This window comes from Hypomesus transpacificus, chromosome 4 (genome assembly GCF_021917145.1).
Source record: "Hypomesus transpacificus isolate Combined female chromosome 4, fHypTra1, whole genome shotgun sequence".
Classification (NCBI taxonomy): domain Eukaryota; kingdom Metazoa; phylum Chordata; class Actinopteri; order Osmeriformes; family Osmeridae; genus Hypomesus; species Hypomesus transpacificus.
Genome location: NC_061063.1, coordinates 4997588 through 5021378, shown reverse-complemented (window position 1 = coordinate 5021378; position 23791 = coordinate 4997588). Strand labels below are relative to the sequence as shown.

Genomic DNA, 23791 nt, shown 5'->3' with positions numbered 1-23791 from the left:
AAGGCAATACTATGTCACACACGCAGAAAAGCACACAGTGTGCTGGGTTCAGAAGAGGAGGGGTGCTCTGAAAGGTGTATTTCCTGTTCTACCAGACAGTACTAACCACATCCTTCATATTCAGTTAAAGAGCAGAGTCATTTATCTCAACACAACTTACATCTTAACTATGAAGCCCAAAGTAGTGGACACATTTCTTGTGGACATATCATATTTGACATATAAAAAAAAGGAGTAGAAGCGTGAATGTTAAGTTCAACACAAAGCAAAACCTCATACAGACAATTACCGGTTTTACTGGAATTAAGAATCATATAAGGCACTCAATCCCTTGTGCCAGTCAACTAGAGAAGCTGTTCTACAAACAAGCGGTTACACCAGTAGAGATCTGACCTATTTGCCAAACACACAGCATCATTGGACCACAATACAGCCTAATGTTCAGAATAGAGCCCACAACATAATGGGTTGAACTCCAGTAAGCCCCTTTTTTCTCACTCTTGCCTGTGGAAAGGACCAACTGTCTCACACACTCTTGCTTGAACTCTTAATGGAGAAGACCTTTAGGGGGAAAGAACTTGACTTTATAAAAAGATGTCAGTGAAGCTCTATAGAACGATTAAGTATGGAGCTGCTGCATTATTTACAGGTCAGAACTTTACCTTGACCTTTCCCAGTCCCCATGGAACGCAGCAGAAAACACAAGGGTTCTCCTGTGCCAGGTTTATGCCAGGTTAGCTAATGCATTATAAATGAGAAATCCAAGAAGTCACAAGATGTTTGGAGGTAGCACACACCACTGAGGTAGCACACACTACTGAGGTAGCACACACCACTGAGGTAGCACACACTACTGAGGTAGCACACACCACTGAGGTAGCACACACTACTGAGGTAGCACACACCACTGAGGTAGCACACACCACTGAGGTAGCACACACCACTGAGGTAGCACACACTACTGAGGTAGCACACACCACTGAGGTAGCACACACTACTGAGGTAGCACACACTACTGAGGTAGCACACACCACTGAGGTAGCACACATTACTGAGCTGGTGTGTGCATTGGCTCTTCTTGGTGAGCTTGTCGGTAACCCTAACATAGGATGAAGCTTCAGTAGAGTGGATTAATCATGATGACAGAATATTCTTACATGCTCGATTAACATTACACTATAGACACTAAGGCCCACCCAGACACACCCAGTTCCCCATACATGGATTACACCTGGTGCTAAAAGTAAGAGAAACATTCTATGAAGATGTCCATTGAAAAACGGTTTTAGGCTAGGACTAGGCTTAATCCATGTCTGGGAAACTGGGCCTTTGATAAAGATCTCCAGATAATAATAATAATGTAATCATTTAGCAGACCCCTTGTCCATAGGAATATAGTGAAATGTGAACCTGGTACCTCTTGATCTACAGTCCAATGCTATACCAATGAACTCTACCCATCAGGATGCAGAGACACTAAGAAACCCCCCACAGCAGTTTTACATGTCAACTGGAATATCTGTCCATCGCTTCCACCCTATAGAAGGCTTTTGCCAACATCAAAGGATGTTTAGAACGATAGAAAAGCACGAGAATCAAAAGCTTTTTTTTTCAGGAGCACATTTAAGACAATGCACTGCTTGTTTGTTGTACTCTATTGCGGCTGAATGAATGAATGCGACACTTCTGAAAGTTGAATGCATAATGCTGTGGAAATCAACCAATTAGCAAACAGTGGAAACAGACCACAGATCTCACACATGCTCACTCTGGACTACGTTCACAAGTCAATAAGACACACTGGTGAACATGTTATTTTTAGGTGAGGTTGCCCACTCTTCACGGCCTTCACACTCTCCAACATACTCAGCTTGTGGAAATGTCACAATGCATGACGCATCTACGATGCCGTGCCAACCGGTGGTTATGTTTTCACTCTCGGAGGCCGGCCCTCTGTGCACCCTGTTTTCAGATGTCCTTTTGATAAGAGTCGAGCTCCATCTTACAAATATGATGTACTGGGCTGAAATCGTTCTCTGACACTTAATATACGGAGTTGGATCAAATGCACAGTTTAGTAAGGACACATCATCATGGCAACAGAGATCACCGTATGGTGGCAGATGTTGTTTTCATCCAAAATTATTCAGCTGATGAAAAAATCAACGATTTGACTTTGTAGAGTAGACTGTCCTACCCTTATCACATTACATTTAGTTTCTGGGCCAACATCTAGACATAGCCGCATCCGAAAATGTCATTGGAGATATAGAGGCAGTGCTTTTTTGTTTTGGAAAAGCCCACATTCAATGTTCTCGTTGTGCTTTGCAGAATTCATAAGATGATATCTCTTGTGAGATAGATTTAGGCCTTGAATCATGAGTTGTGATGAACCTGACCGCTATCTAAATGATCTAATCTTATCTAAATGACCCAGAAAAAATGATTACATACTAGGAGCCAAGCTATCGACCAAGCCAAGAAAAGGTTTTCCATGAAGCTACCAAAGCAACGTCTGTAGAAGAAATCTGCTAGATTAGTTTTTTAAAGGCTTAAATCTAGGGGCCCAGTCAGGTCTGTCATTATTTTATATCGACCCGTCTGATCTTCCACAAATTCAACACTATCACCAAAAAACATTCTTCTTTCAAAAGCATAAACCACAGACAGATTTATGCTCTGCTATTACCCAAGCCTGGCTCCAATTACATTTAGAGGAAGACTAACTAGCAAAAATGAATATATGTAATCCATGTTGTGTGACAGTTAGTAATAAGGTGTGTTTCTGTGGACTTTCTTTCCTGGAGTGTCTGTGTGAGTCTGCATGCCTGGGCACCCCGGTTTGTGCGTCTGTGTAAGTATTTGTGTGTACAGGGGCCAGAAAAGGGGATACGTTCTAGTAACTCTACGCTCTGTCCTGCTTTGCTGCACAATGCATGACTCAACACTGTTTTTCTATACTCTACTAAGCTCTACTCCACGATGCTCTACTCTTGTTCTACTGTGCTATGCTGTAATCCACTACTGTCTACTCTACTGTGATCTGTTCTGCTCTACTCTAATATGCTTTGCTCCTCTCTTCTTTCCTCTCCTCGATTAGTTTTGTTTTGGCAGAATAGGGTATGCTGTGAGGTGCTGGGCACAGGCTGTGTGAATTTGAGTAACAAAGGGCCATTCTTACTGGAGGGAGCCGTGAAGTCTCACAGCAGGCAGGTTCGAGGCCCCATAAAGCTCCCTCCGGATGGAAACCTGCAACAAGAAGAGGTTCCTGTCAGTATTGATGAACTCAATCTGTCACACCAGCATCTCGAAATCAGTCAGTCCCAGGGTGAAAACATATTTGCACGTCATCAAGCTGTAAAATATGAAAACATTAGATGGATGGATGAAATCAAATAAAAGACACTCAAAGCAGTTTTTCTGCTCACTTTGACCTCTGGCAACAACAACTTCACCAAATAAGAAAAGAGGATCCAATTGCCCCTTCAACAGTTTCCTTCAGTTTTTTCTTGCTGCACAAGGCGAGCCTAATGATGCACCTCCAAGTTTATATGTGAGCAAGTAGAACAGAGAGAAAAGGAAAGTATTTGTTTTAACCGTTAATTCTAAGGCAGGTCAGACTAGTAAATTGCTCATGGACTAACAGTAACAACTTGTAATGAGACAAAACGACAAAACTATTGGGGGTGTTCATTCTTCCTTATGTCTCCTTTTCTCTTCCTCCTTCTCTCCCTCACTAAAGTATAAAGTATAGCAAATAAGACATGAAGTGGAAGTGGCAGAAACATTTGTTATTAGTCAGGAATATAGGCCATGTTTGTAGTGAAATACCATTTATTTCTCAAAGAGCAAGTAATCTTTATGAATGCAACAGTGACATTCACCAATACAAGGAGTTAATGACCAAACAAAGGGAAAACAAATTTGTCCTAGTCTGAGGACAATCTGAGAACATCTTGACCCATATACAAAGAATCCTCTAGAAAGCCAGCTTTTGTGGTGCTGGTCATGCCAACCCATGCAAAAGGCACCAGTAGGGACAAACTTGTAAACTATAACATGAAAGGACACCAAAGTGAGTGTCCTGATCCTACCTCATAACAGGCAGGGGGAAATAACTTCACAGATCTTATGTCTTAATTAAGTTATGCCTTTGTCGAGCAGGGTGTGTCTATGCTTCAGGGCAGTGATTGAATGCCAAACATGCCTTGTGTCTGCAGATCTGATCCAGAGAGCTGGTCCCTATTTCTGCCCCAGATGTGAGTGGTGTTATGGTTATATAAAGCAGACACAGCTAGTCTGTCTCCGCCTTGTTACCCTGCAGATCTCAACAGCAGAGCATGCTTACATTTGTCTGATGCGATACAAAATGGCTGCTTGAAAAATGACACCCAGAGAAAACAAAAGGCAAACCTTGTCACTGTAGACACTACAACACTTCAGTTAACTTACAGGAGGTGGGCCGTTTTTTGGGGGGGATACATTTTTGATAGATTCTCTACCTCCGAGTTGAATTTCTATTGGGTGACATTTCACAACATGGGATGTAGTGCACCCTGTGTACATGCTTGCACGGTATAAAGTAGCATTTAACCTATTGCAAAGCAGTGGGATAAATGAGTGATAAACTCAGTACAGAATTGACGATGTGTGTGTGTGTGCGCGTGTGCGGTGGGAGGGGGAGGTTGACGAGGCGTATGTCGAGGAACCTAAGAGATGCTAAGCTCCAGACACGATCTCAAGAGAAAGTGCTGGGAGAAGCAGTCATGTGTGGAGTACACCCTACACTGGGGCATTGGACAGAAGAAAGCGAGGAGAATTGTCTAAAAGGCATGATCCTGTTTTCCCCTAATCCCGCCCACACACCCATCCATCCCTCCCTCCCTCCCTCGCTCCAACCCTCCCTCTCCCCATCCCTTCCATGCCACTCTGTTTGCCAGTGCTGTGAGAGTGGGTCAGATGAGGACAACACAATCTCTAAAACACTGCGCTGCAACATTTAGGCTAGGGTTAGGGTTAGACAGAATGAAAGAAGCGGAGGAAGATTAATTTAACCGGCGGCAACAGGGTAAGTTGGTGGTGGTGGTGGTGGGGGGAACAGGACGAGAGAACAGGGCAGCATCCTCATCAGACCGTCTCCCAGCCCACCCCCATCCAACCCTCCCTCTCCCTCATCACCATTGTGCACCCATCCAGCTCTGACAGAGCCTCAGATCACTGCACTGCATGCTGGGTAGTAGAGGACAACTCAGGACACGCGCAGGGCCTTTTAGAATACTGCAGTAAACTGTTCGGAGTGGTACAAAATTATGGGGGGGGGGGGGGGGGGGGTGGACTGACGGAAAAGGGGGGTGGGGGGGCGATAGAGAAATGAAATCTGCCAGCGTCAGCAAGTTTCTTGGTTCCTACATCACGACATCCTCTCTTTGCGCATCTGTAACAAAGCAGGTGGTTCTGCATTTAGCCTTCACGTGGTGCCGTCCTTGCAGCACTGGAAGGAAAAAGTCAAGGCTGGCTGTTCTCCGTATCATCCGGTTGTGTTTGAAACAGTGCTAATTCTGGCCAATCACATGCTTCCCATTTGGTTTGGTCCCAGGAGGCAGATGGCTGAGCGGTGAGGGAGTCGGGCTAGTAATCGGAAGGTTGCCGGATCGATTCCCCGCCCCGCCAAATGACGTTGTGTCCTTGGGCAAGGCACTTCACCCTACTTGCCTCGGGGGGAATGTCCCTGTACTTACTGTAAGTCGCTCGTCTGCTAAATGACTAAATGTAATGTAAATGTAAATGGTTTCATGGGACCTACCCACATTAATGTGTACGCCAACATGAGTTATTTGGTCAACTCAAACATCAGCCTTTCTGTAGGCTAGTCACTAATTACTAGTGTACTGTCTAGTGTACTCCTAGGATATTGGCCCTCTACATTGCTGGGGTGTGACCGCGAATGCCATGGTCATGTCACATGTGGCTGACCCCCACGGCATTGTTGTGGTTGACCTTGTCTGTTGTGCCAACTATCACCCTCCCCCACAATCCCCTCTCAATACATCGTCTGGCACCCAATGGCTATGTGCCTGGGCCAGTTCTTTGCATGGAACTGACACAGACTACTCTTTAAAATCGTAATGATGGAGCTGCCACTGTGTGTTTCTCGAATGTGTGCCTGTGTGTGGTTGTGCAATGCCGGGAAAGTGTGTCTTTGAAGACCTAGCTCCAGTGTCCACCCAAAATAGGGACCCCTGTAGGGAAGGTATTCAGACACAGCGTATGTCACCAGGTGTCAGGCTCATACTGGCAAGGTTGCAGTTACCCAACATCCGAAGCAGCTAACTACAGCAGAACAGTACAACCCCCTGATGCCCCGTCTGCCTCTTACAACACTAAGCCACGCCCGATGTGTCATCACTGTCATACAAATAAGGGTTGTTTCAGAAAGCGAATTGGTTAAAGAACATTCATTTAAGAGCATTTGTTTAAAGGGCAATCAACCAGTGAAACTACGGATAAATAAATGGCCGTTGATGCAACTGATACTCTTGAATGACTCAATATTCATACATTCCTTCAATCAAAATGTAATAAAAAACAATTCAAGTAATATCAACTAATAAAAACCTGACCAGTCTATTTTAACAAGTTCAAAAATACACAACGCATATGATTTTCCAAGATTTACAGCCTTACAGCCAAGTACATAAACAGTGACCAAATTCAGACAGTTTAAGACCACGGGCAGCCTGTGTTTTTTATCCCGTTAGGTACACTGAGCTCCACAGACAACTGTGAACAGTATGAGGGAGAGGTTCACCTGGAAAGACAGACAGAGAAACAGTGGGACTGACAGACAAGGAGACAGCCAGATGAGCAGGGGCAGACAACCAGCCAGTTGGGCAGATAGACAGGCAGACAGACAGGGCTGAAAGCCAGCCAGTTGAGCAGACAGACAGACAGGCAGACAGACAGACGGCAGGGCAGACAGACAGTCAGATTAATTTGAGTTCAAAATAGTTTTGGGACTTTACATAATATAAACTTTACATTAGATTCATATTGTTATATTTGCCGAATGTATTTAACTATGAATATTATTAGCTTTCACTTGACTGTATCCGTTTTCGAGTGAGCGGGAGAAAACACGAGTGGGGCAGGAATGGGCTTATAATTACTTTGTTTATTTCACATTTGTGGCGGTCAATTTTTTATTGTGGCGGGCCGCCACAGATAAATCAATGTATGGGAAATACTGTGCACAGGAAGTACTCAAAAGTATAAAAAAAAACATATTACTCAGAAACATACATGAAAGAATTGCTCTTGCAAGTGTGGCCCTGCAAAGCTAGAGAAGTTCACTTCAACTCCAATGGCTGAGACACATCGCATGCTGAAAAATGGAGAACTTAAAACCGCTCCTTTACATAAGTCTCAAAAGAGAGAATGCAACCAGCTGCCAAATTGCAAATAGGTCAGCGAAGTCTGGCACCATAGGATTCTCTCTATAACCTTCCCGTATTTGTCTATTGAAGAAAAAACTGGACACCATGTTAGCTGAACGCTAGCTGGCTTGGAAGCTTGCCAATCTTCTGCAAAACAACAACAACAGTCATAGCTACAGTACAGAGTACACTGTCTCTATCTCTGTCTCTGGACTGCCAGAGTTCCACCTACATGGAAAAAACTAATCAACAATCTGATGTCACGTCAGTCCTAAACCACTGGCTGAATTCCTTGAATTCTGGAACCATAAAGATTTGGCAAGCGGACAGTTCTCTGTCTCTGGCTCATGATTTAAGTGAAAGTTCCAGATTCATCTCCTCCTCACAGCTGGACCCACCAACCCATTGGATAATGATTTCACTGTCCCTCAGTACAGTACATTAGTCAAGCCTGGACTACAAGGCCAGCAATGCAAGAGAGGAAAGAGATGGATTAGATCCACTTCAAATCCCAAGTTTTCAGTAGACGGTTTCCAAAGTAGAGAAACACAAGTAGGCCTGTGTACCTCAAAACAGTGAACCTAGGTCTAACCAATGAGTCCATTATGTTTGTGTGAAAAGTATTTACCAATGATGAACAGGTTTGTCACTAGCTTGGTAACATGACAAATGACTGAAGAGGGATAGCTCAAGTCAGACAGTAGAGATACAGTAAAAAGCGTAATTTTGCGCTCTCGTGCACCCTTGCATTTTGCATGCTTTCAAGTACAGACAGCTTGACAGACCCGTGTCATGAACCTTTAGAGTATCATAGTCGAGCCAGCATTCCTGTGACTCCAGGGACAAACTATGGTGCTGCCATACACATTCTGCTGAGACCATAGTTTCAACTGGGACTAAGAGACGGGAGGGAAAAGAAGCAGGAACACACGAACATGAAGACCACAAGGTGCTCATGGGATGGGACAGAGCACAAACAAAGCAGCTGTCAACCCAGTTAAGCACAGCTGATCAGCACATCAATACAGGGGAGCTGGAGATTGGCCTGACCCATAACAAACTAAATGAACAGACAACAAAGGGGAATTATTCTATTTGTGGCTCTGTAATGATCCTGTTCCAGTGTTGCCTCTGCTCGAGGAGCACTCTAGCATCAACCGAGGACTGTTCACTTCACACCAGAGCAAGATGAGCACAGATGTGATGGATGCATCCTGAGGTTTGGCTTCATGGCAGCTAGCAAATTGTTACTACTTGGAACCACCCACACAGCATTGGCGTTCAGAGTGCAATACACTGCCACATGCCACAACAACCAACACCTGGGGTCTGTCACACAGAACCTAACTAACGTTTGAGCAACTTTAATGATTTTAAGTATGTAAACATGAAGCTAGTTAAAGGAATGGAAGCGCTATCTCTATATTATATGTTACAAGAGATAGAGCCTGTTCGACTCCAAATCTTGGCCTCAGACAGACATGAAACCCAAGCCAGTCACAGCCACCACGTGTATGACAGACACCCAGCACTGGAGTAGCCAATGCAGAGATCCATTGTTTTCCCGAGAGTACCTGTAGCTGCTAGGGGACACCCAAATTAAATACAACTGTATAATCATACTAATTAGAAGCAGAAATATTGTGTTTCTGTTCAAAATCGAATGCCTGTCTTTCACTCCGCATTATTTTTGCAGCTCTTTGTACACAGAGGAGACAGGCCTTCTGAACTGTAGGGAAGACATCCAAAGCTGATTCCTATCATGCCACTGGCTCTCAATCAACACTGGGGCTTGTACACTTTTACCATGTGGCTTCCTCTGGTACTATTTGTTCAAGAACAGACAACTTGAACACCATGAACCAGACACCAGACACCATGAACGTGAAAAAGGCCTACTTACCAATGCTCTACATGGAAGACAGTGAGTATTTTATTCCAAAACATTATATTCTTGAAGAGAACACACATCTGTTTACACACACTAACGTTGACATCATCAAGGCTGTTGAGGTCAGGCAACATAAAAACATGAACGTTCTACATTTATAGGCATTTCTAACAGCTACATCTCAAGGGAAAGTAGATGGTGGAAACTGGTCCCAAAAATCCAGAGGCAGAAAATTAAGACCATGAAACCAGAATAGAAATATTCACGTTAAAAGCAATGAACTCTACCATGTTATTAAAAAGCTTCCTCTGCCATGGTTTAGCTTAAAGGAAAAGACAGCCTGTTCCATTTTACCCTCTCGCCCGCCAAATGACTTGTCTGGCCCGGGTCTGCGTGGTTGGAGTGTGACGCTGTCGCCTTTGGGACCTAAGCGTTCAGGAGAACACTTTAACGAGATGCTTGTCTATCTCCCTCATTCACACACTACTTTGTTCACCCCCTCCTTCTTTTCAGCCCTCACTCTTCCTCCTCCCCCCCTTTTCTCCTCTGTCTCTCTTGTGCTTGAAGGTAATCTAACTTTTGGAACAGCACACATTTTTGGGGGAAACGCAAAAATGTTTTTTTTCCATGTACTGTATCCACAATCTACACTTTTTTCCTAGTGTTTGTTTTGGAGACCCTTGGCACTGGCCAGCACAAGAAAAAAAGAGGGGGGAGTTTGTGGATGAGGTTTTTTTTCTACTCAAATCTAGAACAATGTGTGTTTAATAAAGAAAATTGTGCAATGCTAGCCTAAATTGGAGCCTAGATGTGTCAAAAAACTGTTTGTTTTGCTCTCATTCATGCTTTAATTTCAACCATACGTATGATAACAGGCACATATTATATTATACATTTGATAAACTGTATCAAATGTATAACAGTCTTACTTGCTATAATCAAACTGAGGATCACAGTTGTTTTCCCAATACCCTGCAGGTCAGAGAACACTGCAAGGTCAGAGAAGACTCCAAGTATCTGTGCTGAGTATTTTCCAGTCCCCTTTCTCCAAAGCAAACACAAGGAGAATCAAACAATTATCACATGTGAAATGACCAGCAGGGTCACTGTTGACATTCCACTCCAGTGATCTCAAACAGGCCGAATCAGAGTACAACCATAGCTGGACAGGAATCTAAATAAACGTTCCTTTAACATCAGGAACATGTTCCCTGTCCACTGAGAGTCCTCCACAGCCAGCACTGCAACCCTAGTTCCTTTTATCGTTTATTTAACTAAGGAGCTTATGTTTCAGATCATGTAGACTTACCTTTACCCACATCTCAGATGTAATCCCATATTACTACCGCACCGGTAATAATTTAATCCTACAACACTTCTTACTTGTTGAACATGTGCAGTCAGTAAACCTTTACTGGCCCCAGATATACAAACATGTATCAATATTGTGCAAACAAGGCATGCACCCAGGCAGTCTCCTACTGGGGGTTTGCCATCATGGTTCAGGGTTAGGGTGTCTTCAGAGACATCTCAGGGTCAGAATTTACAAGGAGCTTTTCTGGTGCGGAGCAACTTCTAATGCAGTTCAATGAGACTGAGAATATATGTGAGGATAATCAGCAGCCTGTCATTTCCCCCCTGTGCTGTTCTGTCCCTGCGGAAGAGCGCAGGCGGAGACTGCAACCTCAAAAATAATGAGTCCTAACCCCTCCCGGAGGAACCCAAAGAAAATCTCTATAAATGTTTGTAATTCAGCGATCGCTCAAAACTATGTAATGTTTAAAAAAGGCGACCTTAAAAATAACATGCAGTTAGTCTAAGTGAGTGCATCCAATTTGGTGAATCTAGGCCATGCCATACAGGAAGAGAGCAGAATGCTTCCACAACAGCAGCGAAGCGGACAGGGTTCTGTTTCATCTGGCCCAATTGGTACTTTCCGCTAGCCAGGACACACTGTGCTGTGATGCCTCATGTTGTTGGGCCTGCTGATGTCCCATGTTCCCTGTGCTCTGCCCCTCTCCCTCTCTTTCCTTCCTTCTGTGAGACATAGAAGCCTGTGGTGTGCTCATTCAGGTGGGAGCACTGTCTGCATGAACCTAGTCTGACATTGTCATACTCATAATTCTAGTCAGAATATGACACTGATAACTCTCCGTTGGGCTGTGACTATGGAGCGTGTTTCAACCGAACTCGTAAAACAAATGCCTCTTCGCTCAATTGGATAGACCTACAACCAATCAGAGCAACGTAATATGTTGTTTGTTGAGAACGAATTCAACCCAAGCGCTCTTTCGTGACGTGGGTGATTACGTTACTGTTTATCATCTGTCCATCATCGTATAAAGCCCGCCCTGACCATTTCATTGATCCGCCCAGCTCCTGGTTTTATATAGTTTGTCCCCAATACGAGCCCTTCCAGACCCAACTTCCCGACCAAATGTTTTTGTGGGCGGGGCTAAATTGGGCTGGAAGCCAGGCTAGCATGAACCTAGACCAGGGCGGCAAAGCTAGAGCTGCATGCACAGCTCGAGAACTAGAAGGCGGCCTCTGTGTCAAGACAGGGATGCTTTTCCTGTGTTGCTTTTCTGTGCGGTACCTGTACCCACTCTTGGGAAGATGCTACTCGTGCTTATAAAATTGCTGAATGCAAGAGTGCACCTGAGAGGAAATCTGGGTGACCACAGTTAATAACCACTAATATCTCTTGCCAGTACATTCATTTCCTGGCCTCTGGCTGTCTCTACCCCTTGAGGCCCACCACAAGAGTCAGAGAAAACTACTGCCTCAGTGACTACATTTATTACATACACACTGGGTATTGTGACATTTCGAAGGTCAATATTATTAAGATTGAGCTGTCCAATTCTTGAACTGACAATGTAATCTCAGGATTTAAAAGAACTCAAGTACAGGTGACTTTAAAACAAAATTGTGGCAATACACAATGTATTGGTTAATCCCAGTAGAAACTGTAAATTGACCTAAATGGCTTTATTGCATTTTCTAATTGGTTTAGAAAGTATTGAGGCATTGAAACATTAGAACCCATTTTGGATAAGACTACTAAGTAGTGGAGTGCTTTAACATAGCCGTAGTAGAGCATGCCTGCCTGAGGACTTCATTAACAGATAAGAGAAAAACAAATAATCAGCTGTCATGACATGTCATTCTAGACAATCTGTATAATTCTCCTAAAATGTTCAACGCTGTTGTGTCTGGAAGCCAGGACTACACATTCATCTGTCTGAAAAAGTTGTAATCTTTAATCTTAAAAAAAGGTAGAAGACTTATGCTGTTACGTACTAATACCATTCAAGTTAAATAGCCAACATGAGATAAATCAGGGGTTCCCAATCCTGGTCCTCGGGTCTCCCTGCCCTGCATGTTTCAGATGTTTCCCTGCTCCAACATACCTGATTCAAATGAATGGTGTGTTTGGAGCAACCCCTTGAGTTAAATGATCAAAAATAATTAGTTTCAAAATAATTACTTTCAAAACGACCAATCCCCAGTCCCGTGGTTTAGGAAAAAAAACCTAGGCCGATTGTCTGTCATAAACCCAGACACATTCGGTCACACAGGAAAGAAGGCCCTTCAAAATGCATTCTGAGTAGACTCACAGGACCAGTAATCCTTTTGTGTGGGCCAGTCCGTCTGGATTTCAGGACCCGGGGTGGGGGGGGGGGGGTTAAAAACAGAACGGTTGCGCACAAAAACATGGTAGAGAAGCAGCTATTTCAGATCATTCCACTATTGAGAGCAAAAAGGAGAGGAATAGAGAGGGATAGAGAGGATAGAGAGACAGACAGAAATTGCTGAGGTAATATTACAGAGAGCACAGCAGATGGTCAGCGTTCGTCTAAGAGAGAGAGAGAGAGAGAGAGAGAGAGAGAGAGAGAGAGATAGAGAGAGAGAGGCCGCGATTAAGAGAAAGATGTAGAAGTGGGGACTGTGTGTGAGTGCGACAGGCAACACCAACTCTACCACATTGACTCTGAATACGGGGGTCCCACAAGGCTGTGTGCTGAGTCCCCTCCTGTACTCCCTTTACACCCACGACTGCATGGTCACGCAACACTCCAACAACATGGTCATCAAGTTTGCTGACGACTCCAGTGACAACGAGACAGCTTACAGAGGGGAGGTTAACACCCTGACACACTGGTGCCAGGAGAACAACCTTTCCCTCAATGTCAGCAAAACCAAGGAGCTGATCGTGGATTTCAGGAAGATTCTTCCACCTCAGGCAACTGAGGAAGTTCAACCGAGTCCCCGCATTCTAAAATCCTTCTACAGCAGCACCATAGAAAGCGTCCTGACTGGTTGCATCACTGCCCGGTATGGAAACTGCACTGAGCTGAACCGCAAAGCACTTTGGAGGTGGTACGGTCAGCGCAGCGCATCACAGGAAGTGAACTTCCCTCCCTACAAGACATCTACACCAGGCGGTGCCTGTCAAAGGCCACGAAGATCATCGGCGACCCCAACCACGAACTGTTCACAGTGCTACCATCTGGCAAGCGGTACCGCAGCATTAGCTCCCGAACAAATCGACTACGAGAGTTCTATCTTCTATTTCCAGGCCATCAGGCTCCTCAACAGATAACTACCCCCCACCTCCTTCCTGCACATCACGACTTTACAGTCTGAGTACTGCACTGCCCAGCATAGACTTTTTGCACATTTGCACTTATTATAACCACCTGGAAACAGCCTACCCTCACTGTTTCATTACATTGTTCAGTGAGCAATGCTCACTGACCAATGTACCTACAACAGTGCATTATTATCTTATCTTTTATTGTTATAACTGCACTGTTGTAGGTAGCTCAGCGGCACAAAGCTTTTCATTGTACTTGTATACTTGTGTATCCTGTACACATGACAAATAAACTTGAATTGAGAGAGAAATTGAGAGCGAGATAGTGTTATGCAAACATAGCTATGTACAGAGGGCCCTGTGAAGCAGGAGGTGATGAAACGTTCAGTGCATGTTGGCAGGAGGACAGGGCAGGGGCCACAATGCTTTGGGACGATCAGCCAGGCTCTTACGTAATGTGACCCACCGCCAACCAGGGGCTGCAAGCCTTTCTTAAAGGTGAAGGCATGATGCCAGCTAGGGTAACTACAGCAACCACTCAATCCAAGGACCCCCTCAGCACACTGGTATACAAATGTCACACTGATATAAGCAAGATTTATAATGTCCCAAAAGTGAAAATGCCAGACACTATGTTCCCGATAACAGCCCACCCAACACAGAACACCTGAATGCTCAGAGACCTTTCCTTTTGTGGCAGCCTCCAACTAAATACTATCGCAGGCTATTTTAACCTGACTGAAACATTTTATTCCAAAAAACTGTTCTCACTGTTTAGGAATACCATATCATTACTACAGTACAATGTGTCTTAGTAGCCTTTTGCAATGATACGCCAAAATTCAGTGCCACTTTTACAAATCTAGTACAAAGTTATTTCATTTGTTTATTTTTGCGGATCTTCTTTCTCATCTGATTTTAACAGAGGCAATCATAGCTCCTTTACCCTCACTGACCTCCCACTAAAAGTGCACCATAGAAATGCAGGGGGAGAAAACTGAAGATGAAGTCTTTTACAGCTCCTTCTCTCTCTCTTCATGAATAATTCAGCCTTGTCCCCTCTTCCCTTCTTCCAGTAAACACAGCGCAACAGCAGCCTCTGTGTGCTGTTAAGCCCCTCGCAGGTAGCATTAGTCTGTCTGTACCACCACCACGCCGGGGTCCCTGTCTGAAGCCTGGAACACATACAGCCATGCAGTTGTAGTTTTATGTAGGTATTCTTGGGGCAGGCCAATGGCCTGCAACCTTTTGTCTATGAGTGATAATGAGAGATTGGTGTTGCTAAAATTGATGGTAAGGCATTCACATCCTTCAACAGAGGAAGGCTGTGTACTTCTTCTGTAATGTCATGGAGTCCTAGGCTTGGCTCTGGTGATGTTGGATCTGATTATGTTGACAAACATGTTGCTTTGCTTATTCAAGGTAGTGCACATAATGCCTAAAAACTTGCACAACTGCAAGTCTTGTCAAAACATGTAGGTTTAATTATTTCTGGGAACATTGAACTTTGATAGCTGTGCAAACAAGAGCTAAAGGGGTCGTCTAGAACCTAGAACAATTACATTGAACTTCAGAATGTTCAGTCAAATTAGTACGCTTATCTGTTTACATGGCATTGTTAAACTGCAGCTGTACAGTTAAGGATTGACAAACAGCAGCTAATAGAAATTTTAACCTGCCGTTTGTTGTGACCTTTGCAACTAGAGCTGGGAGTACAAAAGGAGGAGGTGCATTAATTATAGAGCCACTATCAGACTCTCCTAAAGAACAGAGATGTCTTTAGACCAACAAATTCAGATCAAATGAGGAGTTAGGTGCCCTACCAACTCTCTTGTCAACAATAATGCCAAACATCTACCCAAAACAGCTGCCGTTCAACAGGCTCAGGTGAAAATTAAAAGAGGGAGCGGACAAAAAACAGAACTTCTTTTGTCACAAATGGGTCTTCGTTCCTGTACTGTATGTGGACGTAAATGTACATTTTGCAAATACTGGGGATATTTATGGCCTCTAACAAGGACAGTACGCAAAGCAGAATCCATTAATCATGCAAATTCAAATGACATCTCTGCATTGTCATTGTCTTCTGATCTGGACTGCTCTGATCATCTATCAGGACTACAAGGCCTAACTGTCATTATCCCCGTGCAGATGAGGTGATTCCGGTGTTGTGTTTAAATGAAGACTTCAGCAACCCACAAAGCTGATGTTTCAATGATTGCTGTGCAGCAATTTAAGATAACTCTTAACAGGTTCTCTCAAAAAGCTGTTTCTCCAACAGCACTAGCTTCTGCTGTAATGTCTGACATATGTTTTATTTTCCAACGAACGGAAAAACAATAGACATTCACATCACAATGGGGTCGGCTCTAAAGCGTCTACTACGGGACGGGTTCAAAACTTTCTTTTCAAAAAGATTAGCTGAAGACCTAAATATTAATATCTGCTTGTGCTCAGTCTTAAAATCTCACAAGGGACACAGTTTAAGCTTGGGTTTGGGAAAAGAGCCAGAGGCACCAAAAGCTTCACTCGAACCCCTTGTGCTTCGAACAAAAACATGTTTTCATCTGAGCCATTTTCATCAGATCTGGGTTTATCATTGAATTGCTCGGATTCTACGCAAATTAAATTAGCTTGATGTGGCCTTCTATCTACAGACACACAAACATTGCTTTCTCCCTGGGAGACTGCAACAAACTTCTGGGTAAACAAGCCTCTGGAGTCCCTGGGCCTCCAGTCTAGTTGGGATGAGAGTATATCTCTATTTCAACACAAAACCTTTTTTCATCTTCCCATACATCAGTCATGGTGTGTCTGAAAATGTGAAAGCTGTGAAAGACTGATGGAGACTTTTAAATGGAGAGCAGCATGCTGCCAGTTTGCAAATGTCTCCAAAGTCCTACGTTACTGTAATAAATCTGTTTCAAAACAGTCTTTTGTTTTCATTTCAGAGAAATTTCTAATATGATATTACACCAATCCTTTGCGCTTTATGCAAAAAAACTGAGAAGGAAAATGAGTAGAGAAAGATAGAGTAAGACAGAGGCTAGATACAGAGAGAAAAAAGAGCTGAATGTCTTCCTTCTAAGCAAGAGTGTGGGACTGTATGGAAAACAGCAGATTAGTATTTTAGAAAACACAGACTGTCAAATGGAAGCCTGTCCTACATTAATTAAATAATGTAATATCCAAGCATTCTACACAGCCACACAAATCATTTAAAGCTAAACATGTCGTAGGCACTGTTGCAAGTAACATTTTCAGTTATACTCCTCAGGTCGGAAAAGGTAAACTTTGATTACTTCAGTTACAAGCACTTGAAGGTATTAAACTCTATCTGGAAAGCATTACGTCTATAAAAGTTTCCCAAAGTACAAATGTTCGAACTGGGGACAAACAATACATTCATCTCATAGAGCGCACAGCCAAATGTTGCTGAAGTTCCTTCCAACATTGAACATTGGCGAAGTAGGGAGCTACACTTGCAAAATGTGAATGTGAGAACAAGTGTGCTGAGCAGTTGTTTCTGACAGCTGCGTGGTGCATACCTAGCTGGCCAGACAACTTTGAGAATCCTGTGGTGCACCGGTCTATGATCAGATGAGCTATGGCTCTGACTCAATGAAGCGTGGGGTTTAGGATTTCAACAGAATATTGAACTGCAAAACTCCAAACAGGGCAAGTAGAATGGATGAGGACAGTAAACAGACAGACGAGAAGAAGAATGAGTAATCAGTTTTGTTTTCAGCAGTTTTACAGCAGAAAAATTGCCTTTATGCTTTTTGTTTACACAAGAAGAATTTAGTTTTGAAAGGTTGTGTCTTAGTTTCGCTAAATGTACTTAATCTCTGCCTTTTTTCAGGCATGGGCTTGAAACATATTTTAAACCCAACAGAACAAGCTTCTGTGAACACAGGTTCAGCTATCAGTTGGGTTAAAGGACTGCAAATTATTTTGTTTCAGTTGGGTAGATGTGACTTCTAAGAAGCTGCCCTTTAGTTCTGGAATGAACACAAACAGAGATGTGTCCATATCCCCCGTTCATTTATCCAATTGTCCAATTGCCGTTCTTCTTTACAACACAAACATCAGTTCTTTTAGCATCATATTTTGCCAAACCAAAGCTTGTTGCATGTCATCCAAACTCCTTTCACAGAGAGAAGACAGAACAGTCTTCTGGGCTATTCTGTGGATTCATCTTCACATGCCAAAGAGATCCAACCTGTAACAACATGCTTGCTTTCTGCCCAAAATGTTTTTTAAATACCCCTACAGGCATGTTTTAAAAAACAGTCAACAAACACTACATTTCTAATAGGTCTTAATTCTGCTGAAATGGACAATTAATACAATTATGGCAGGAGTTAACCATGTTTTTCCCCAATACTAATGAATCGGCTACTTCATGAATAATACAAGCCTCTTTAAAAATGTGTTAAGATATGCAATGCAAAGGCCACATGACTTATCTTCACATAGGGCCTAAACAAAAACAGCAAAGTGGTTTATCTTAAACCCTTCAATATCCAATGCTGCTGTACTGTAGTCTTCTTAGTGAGGAAGTAACAATATGACACAACTACAAATCTGCTCAAGATCATATCTTGTTCATCTTAAATTCCTTTACTAAATCCCTCTTATGACACTCCTCTGTACAGTCATCGCATCAAAACCCACCCCACATAATTTAAATGATTGTGATTGTTCTAGCACTTTTCATGACAGAGGGAAACAATTTTGAATGGGAGGGTGGCCAGACCAATCTGCCAGAGCAAAATGTTCATTGTTTTCAGGCTAACCATCAGAACACATAATATAAACTGTATGCATCTTAATAAGAGTAGGGGCCTTAAGAGTTTCTATATGGACTTGTTGCTTTGCAACAATTTAAAAGGGCAAAGGTTAACATGCTGCTGGTCTCAAAAAACAACCAGGGTTAGTCTTGACCAGAAAGGTGACACATCAACTCCTTCTTTCACTGGCAATCCATCCATTTTAGAACATGGTTTAACGTCATCAACAAATATGAACTGTGTGTTTGTGACAGACTTATAAAGACTGTAGTGATACTCTGTAACTGACCTGGTTGATCAAAATGTAGAGATCATTGACAGATATCCAAACATTAGACATTGACTAGTTTGTAAAGGGCACCCATTGAGTGAGTATGGGTTCCTGCAATACTGCAAGGGGTTTAGCATAGGCCTAGAGAGTAATTATTTTCCTTCCCACACAGTATGTTTGCCCGAACCAATGGTAAATGCAGTTTGTTATTTTTACTTTGATAGATCTAAATAAGCATAATTATTTGGCAAAACTCTTAACTCTTAACTTCAAACTAGTAGAATCATTTTAACTCTGAACTGTTATCCCTATTTTACTTTGCTTAATGGGAAAGCCAGCTGCTTGAGGAAACATGTGATTCACAGAAAAACAATCCACAGGGAAATAAAAGGACTCTTTGGGTTTGTAAATTATATATATATATTTTATAATATAGCCTGGAGCAGAAAAAGCACAAATTAATTCACAGGAAAATGAACATCTCCTGCAAACCCTTCCTTTCATCCCCACAACTGGGCACAATCAGAATGTAAAAGAAACAGACAGCCTATTATTGTCTGCTTCTAGGGACCAGGTCTCCACTACGCCAGACCTTAAACAAGTGACAACCCACAAAAACTGCATTTAAACATAAATCATCCAATAATCCTCCACCCTTTAGTCATAGTCATAAAGATGAATGTTTCCTTATAGATTTTTTTCACTGAAGCATAAACTGAACTGACTATTGACACAATGCACGCAGTTTGAAAGGGCAAGGTTTGATAAGTACCTCAGGCAAGCTTACTACACCGGGCCTCATAAAAAGTCTGACGATGTTGACTGAATTAACTAATTAAACTCAAATTTTCTTTAATCTTTAGAGTTTCATAAGGCGTCTCCTGGGTGGCTCAGATAAAGGGTTATCCCACAGTGCACTGTATTGTAATGCCGCTTAGCCCAAGGAAATTGTTATATTTTGCAGTGCAGCGCAGTGTACAATATGTTGTGGGCTCGAGTCCCACAACCTCTGAAAGTTCCACTCCTGCATCACTGTGTGACTTATGGGTTGAGTGCTTGTACACTTTTGGATGAAAGTGTCTGCTAAATAAATATTTAAGCAGCCTGTACACAGTCCGAGACCACTGTTCTAAGCTGAGTCGTTGGCTAAATATGAGGTTCCAAGCTACAATATTAACAACGTACATCATTTTTAGTCAAAGTAGATCACACCAACTGATTTAATACCATTTAGTATGTATACCAAAAATATATATATCATAGGTCCTCCCTCTGTAAAGGTATTTTAAGAATAATAATTGCGATCAGGCAAGTAGTACTGTTAACCCTTCCCAGTGGCCTACCCAAAACAAATTTAACTCAATTGGGAGGCAAATTGTTGGTAAAGCATTAGAATTTGGGAAAATCCCTTTAGGCTTATGTGTGAAACATTGTTCCTCTCTTACAGTATGCTGTATACAATAATATTATGTTGAAACGCAAGAGTTAAATAGAGGACATATTTCCTAATGAGATTCCTGTCTGGAATTTACCCTTGATCTAAACCATCTTACTATTATGAATAAAACCATTGTGTCAGTGCAATTTTTGTGAATTTCAAAGGAATTCTAAAGATACAAATGAATCAAGATAAAATCTACTTTGTTTTATGGAACTATAATTGGATATTCGCATTATTGCATTGAGATAGTAAGTTACATCTTAAGATTTGAGTTAGTAATTTGAGTAATGAACCATAATAGAGTGTTGAACACTGTAGGTCCACCTAATCAAAGTTTTACACTGATGCATTGTCTCAACATTAAGTTATCAAATATTTAGCATTTTGTCCTATTTCGTTGTCTTACAGTAGCCTACTGCACACTATTGGGATTCATAGAAATATGGCCTATATTTGACCCCAAAGATTAAAACAAACATAAACAGTAGTGTATGCCTTCTTAAAGGCAGGGTAAGGAAGTTTTGAAAAGCTAGCTATTTTAGCTTCTATTTGACACAAATAATACAACCCCCTCTTTTCAAAACCACCAGCAAATAGAAAAACGCATTAGCAAATCATAAAACACAACCGCAAATATGAAAACACTTCAACAAATCATAAAGCACAACGGCAAATAGGAAAACAAAACGCCAAATAGGAAAACACAACAGTAAATAGGAAAACACAACAACAAATCATAAAGCACAACAGCAAATTGGAAAACAAAACGCCAAATAGGAAAACAAAACGCCAAATAGGAAAACACAACATTAAATCATAAAGCACAATGACATTAACTTCTTACGGAAAAGGTAGGGCATATCATGATTTGTTGTTGTGTTTTCCTATTTGCTGTTGTGTTTTCCTATTTGGGGTTTTGTTTTCCTATTTGCCGTTGTGCTTTATGATTTGTTGAAGTGTTTTCATATTTGCTGTTGTGTTTTATGATTTGCTAATGCGTTTTTCTATTTGCTGTTGGGATATGCACTTCAGGGCCACCATACTAATTAATTGGTCTTGTTTATTACAGTAGGCAACGCCCACAGATGTCGGAATGATTTCAAATTACCATCAAACCTTTACATATATTGGTTGCTATGAAGACGTGAAGGTACTGTTGGCGAATATGACAAAAAGTGCTTCTCAACAACATTGCCTACCCTGCCTTTAAAATGTTGAAATGTGGAAATGTTGATGGAATGTGGGATAACAGAACAGGCTAATCGCAACCTCAGTAACCAACGATCAGGCTCCACCTCGGGAATCGAAAACACAGATTACGGAATATAGTCTACTCATAAAATGTCATGGAAATCAATACGTCAAGTAGTGTCCAACAACATTTTATAAATCACATCACAGAACGTGACTGGTGTAATCATTGCATAAACATAGGCTATACTGACAATCAATGTTCATGTTCCTCTATGGTTTCGTGGCACACACGATTGTGGCTGCATGTGTTCTGTGGCAACGACTGCAACTACTGAGCTAAATATAAGTCATGATACTGTACCAAACAGTTATTATTTCGAAAGAAAAACAACATGAGTCATTTACGGAATCAACAGCTATCTAAAATGCAAACAGCCAAGCTTTAAAACAGTTTTTTTTGCAGCAAGATGGTAAAGTTTTTACGTTTGTAAATTATACAGCGACAAAAATGTTTTCTAATACTCTGTTTACTTACAATATCAGATCAGTTGCAGTAGTGTTTCCACATTATTGCAAACATTGACTTCAATTTTCACAAGGCATCGTTGAGCAGGCAGGCAGGCATGCAGGCAGGCAGGCAGGCAGGCAGGCAGGCAGGCAGGCAGGCATTGACCTCAGATACCCCCACCAGAACGGCAGAATCTGATCGCGGAAAATTCTGATACATTAGACATTCAATCTACGGCAACACACGAGGGACAGTACATTTCTTGGCACTAATTGTTAAAATCGTACAGTATAGCCTACAACCGATTTGTGTTGTTGTTATCATGGCTTCAATTGGTTTCAATGTGTAGCCTACAACATTCATCCAAAACCAGCAGTGGTATGTTAGCGTTTACAAGGTAACTTAGGCAAATTTCTCCCATTTTCACTATTGTTCAACGGACAGCTGTCTTAGGGAACATTCTCTCAATGCACATAATACTCCCGCTTCCATTTCCATGGATGCACCGCTTATAATGTAAATACTTGACCAGACATGTCATGCATCCAGCCTGCCTGGCATGGAATTTGAGATTGTCTATTCTTTTTTGTTTCAGATGTGGTGTAGCCTGTCTCAATAGGTGTACACGCATTCTAAATAGCCTACATTTTCGAGTCTTAAATATTGACGTAGTAAAAAGCCTAAGCGCTTTTAAATATTTGGCTGACACTGAATGATTACTGTAACCTATATCCATACAATGTGGATAGCATACCTATAGGTATGAAGTAACAATTCAACCAGACAGCCTAATGTAGCCTACACAAATCCGATATCTAGTTTAAGCCCTAAAATGACTCAAAAATATTGTGTCCACGTATGCTCGCGTTTTATGAATTCATGACAACCAACAACAGTGAGAAAGTTGAGAAAGACAGTAGCAGTAGATTACTATTCCTCATAGACTTGTAAATTGCTGTCAGTGTCGACTTGATACGTCGTCATGTTGGTGACTGCAAGTGTTCGTGCGTGCTTTTATCACACGTTTCAAATTAGAAAAGGCAACATACCACATAGGCCACGCAGTTTGTCCGCAAATGTTATTTTCTCACACAATGTCAATGCATTCCGTCTTCAGTTGAATTTACTCAGCTTGGTCCTCGGAGCTGGGGAGATTCTGGATGCAACGCGTGCACTGTCCTGAAATGACCCAACCAGCGGTAATGCGATCAAGTCTGAGAGCAAAAACTTCAACATGGATTCGAAAAAACACAGAACTGCAGCCCCTGTATTGATCGCAGTGGGGAATCAGAGAGCCTTTGAAATAGAATGCGTAGGCCTATTTGTGAATTAGTTGTGACTGCCTTTGTCAAAGCATGGAGTTTTACATACGAAAGCAGCAAGACACGCTTAAGTAACGCCTCCGCAGCCCTGCGGTGGGTGGGTGGGGGTTGGGGGGGGGCAGGTATAGGGAGGCACAGGGACCACAGAGATGTAAGGGCCTCACCCAAGATTTATTACAAAAATTAATAATAATTGTGTAATAATTAATGTAATCACCCAGGGATCTGCGACAGTGACCCCTTCATCCTCTGCCAGGAACCTCGGGGTGACCATGGATGACAAGCTTTCCCTTACATCCCACATTGCTGCGGTCTCCCGGTCATGTATATTCACCCTC

The 23791-nt window shown here is 42.3% G+C and overlaps 1 protein-coding gene across 3 annotated transcripts in view; it reads right to left on the bottom strand.

The window, feature by feature from the left end:
- thrb (thyroid hormone receptor beta) overlaps positions 1–23508 on the bottom strand; it is a 40394-nt gene extending 16886 nt beyond the window's left edge. Inside the window, exons 1-3 of one of the 3 annotated variants that reach the window (XM_047018695.1) lie at positions 23181–23508; positions 22159–22325; positions 3182–3249 (exon numbers count right to left, since the gene is read on the bottom strand). The gene's annotated coding sequence lies outside the window, so the exon portion shown is untranslated. The remainder of the gene's footprint in view (positions 1–3181; positions 3250–22158; positions 22326–23180) is intronic. The other 2 variants (XM_047018697.1, XM_047018696.1) reach the window with 2 other exon arrangements.
- Between the last annotated feature and the right edge of the window lie 283 nt (positions 23509–23791).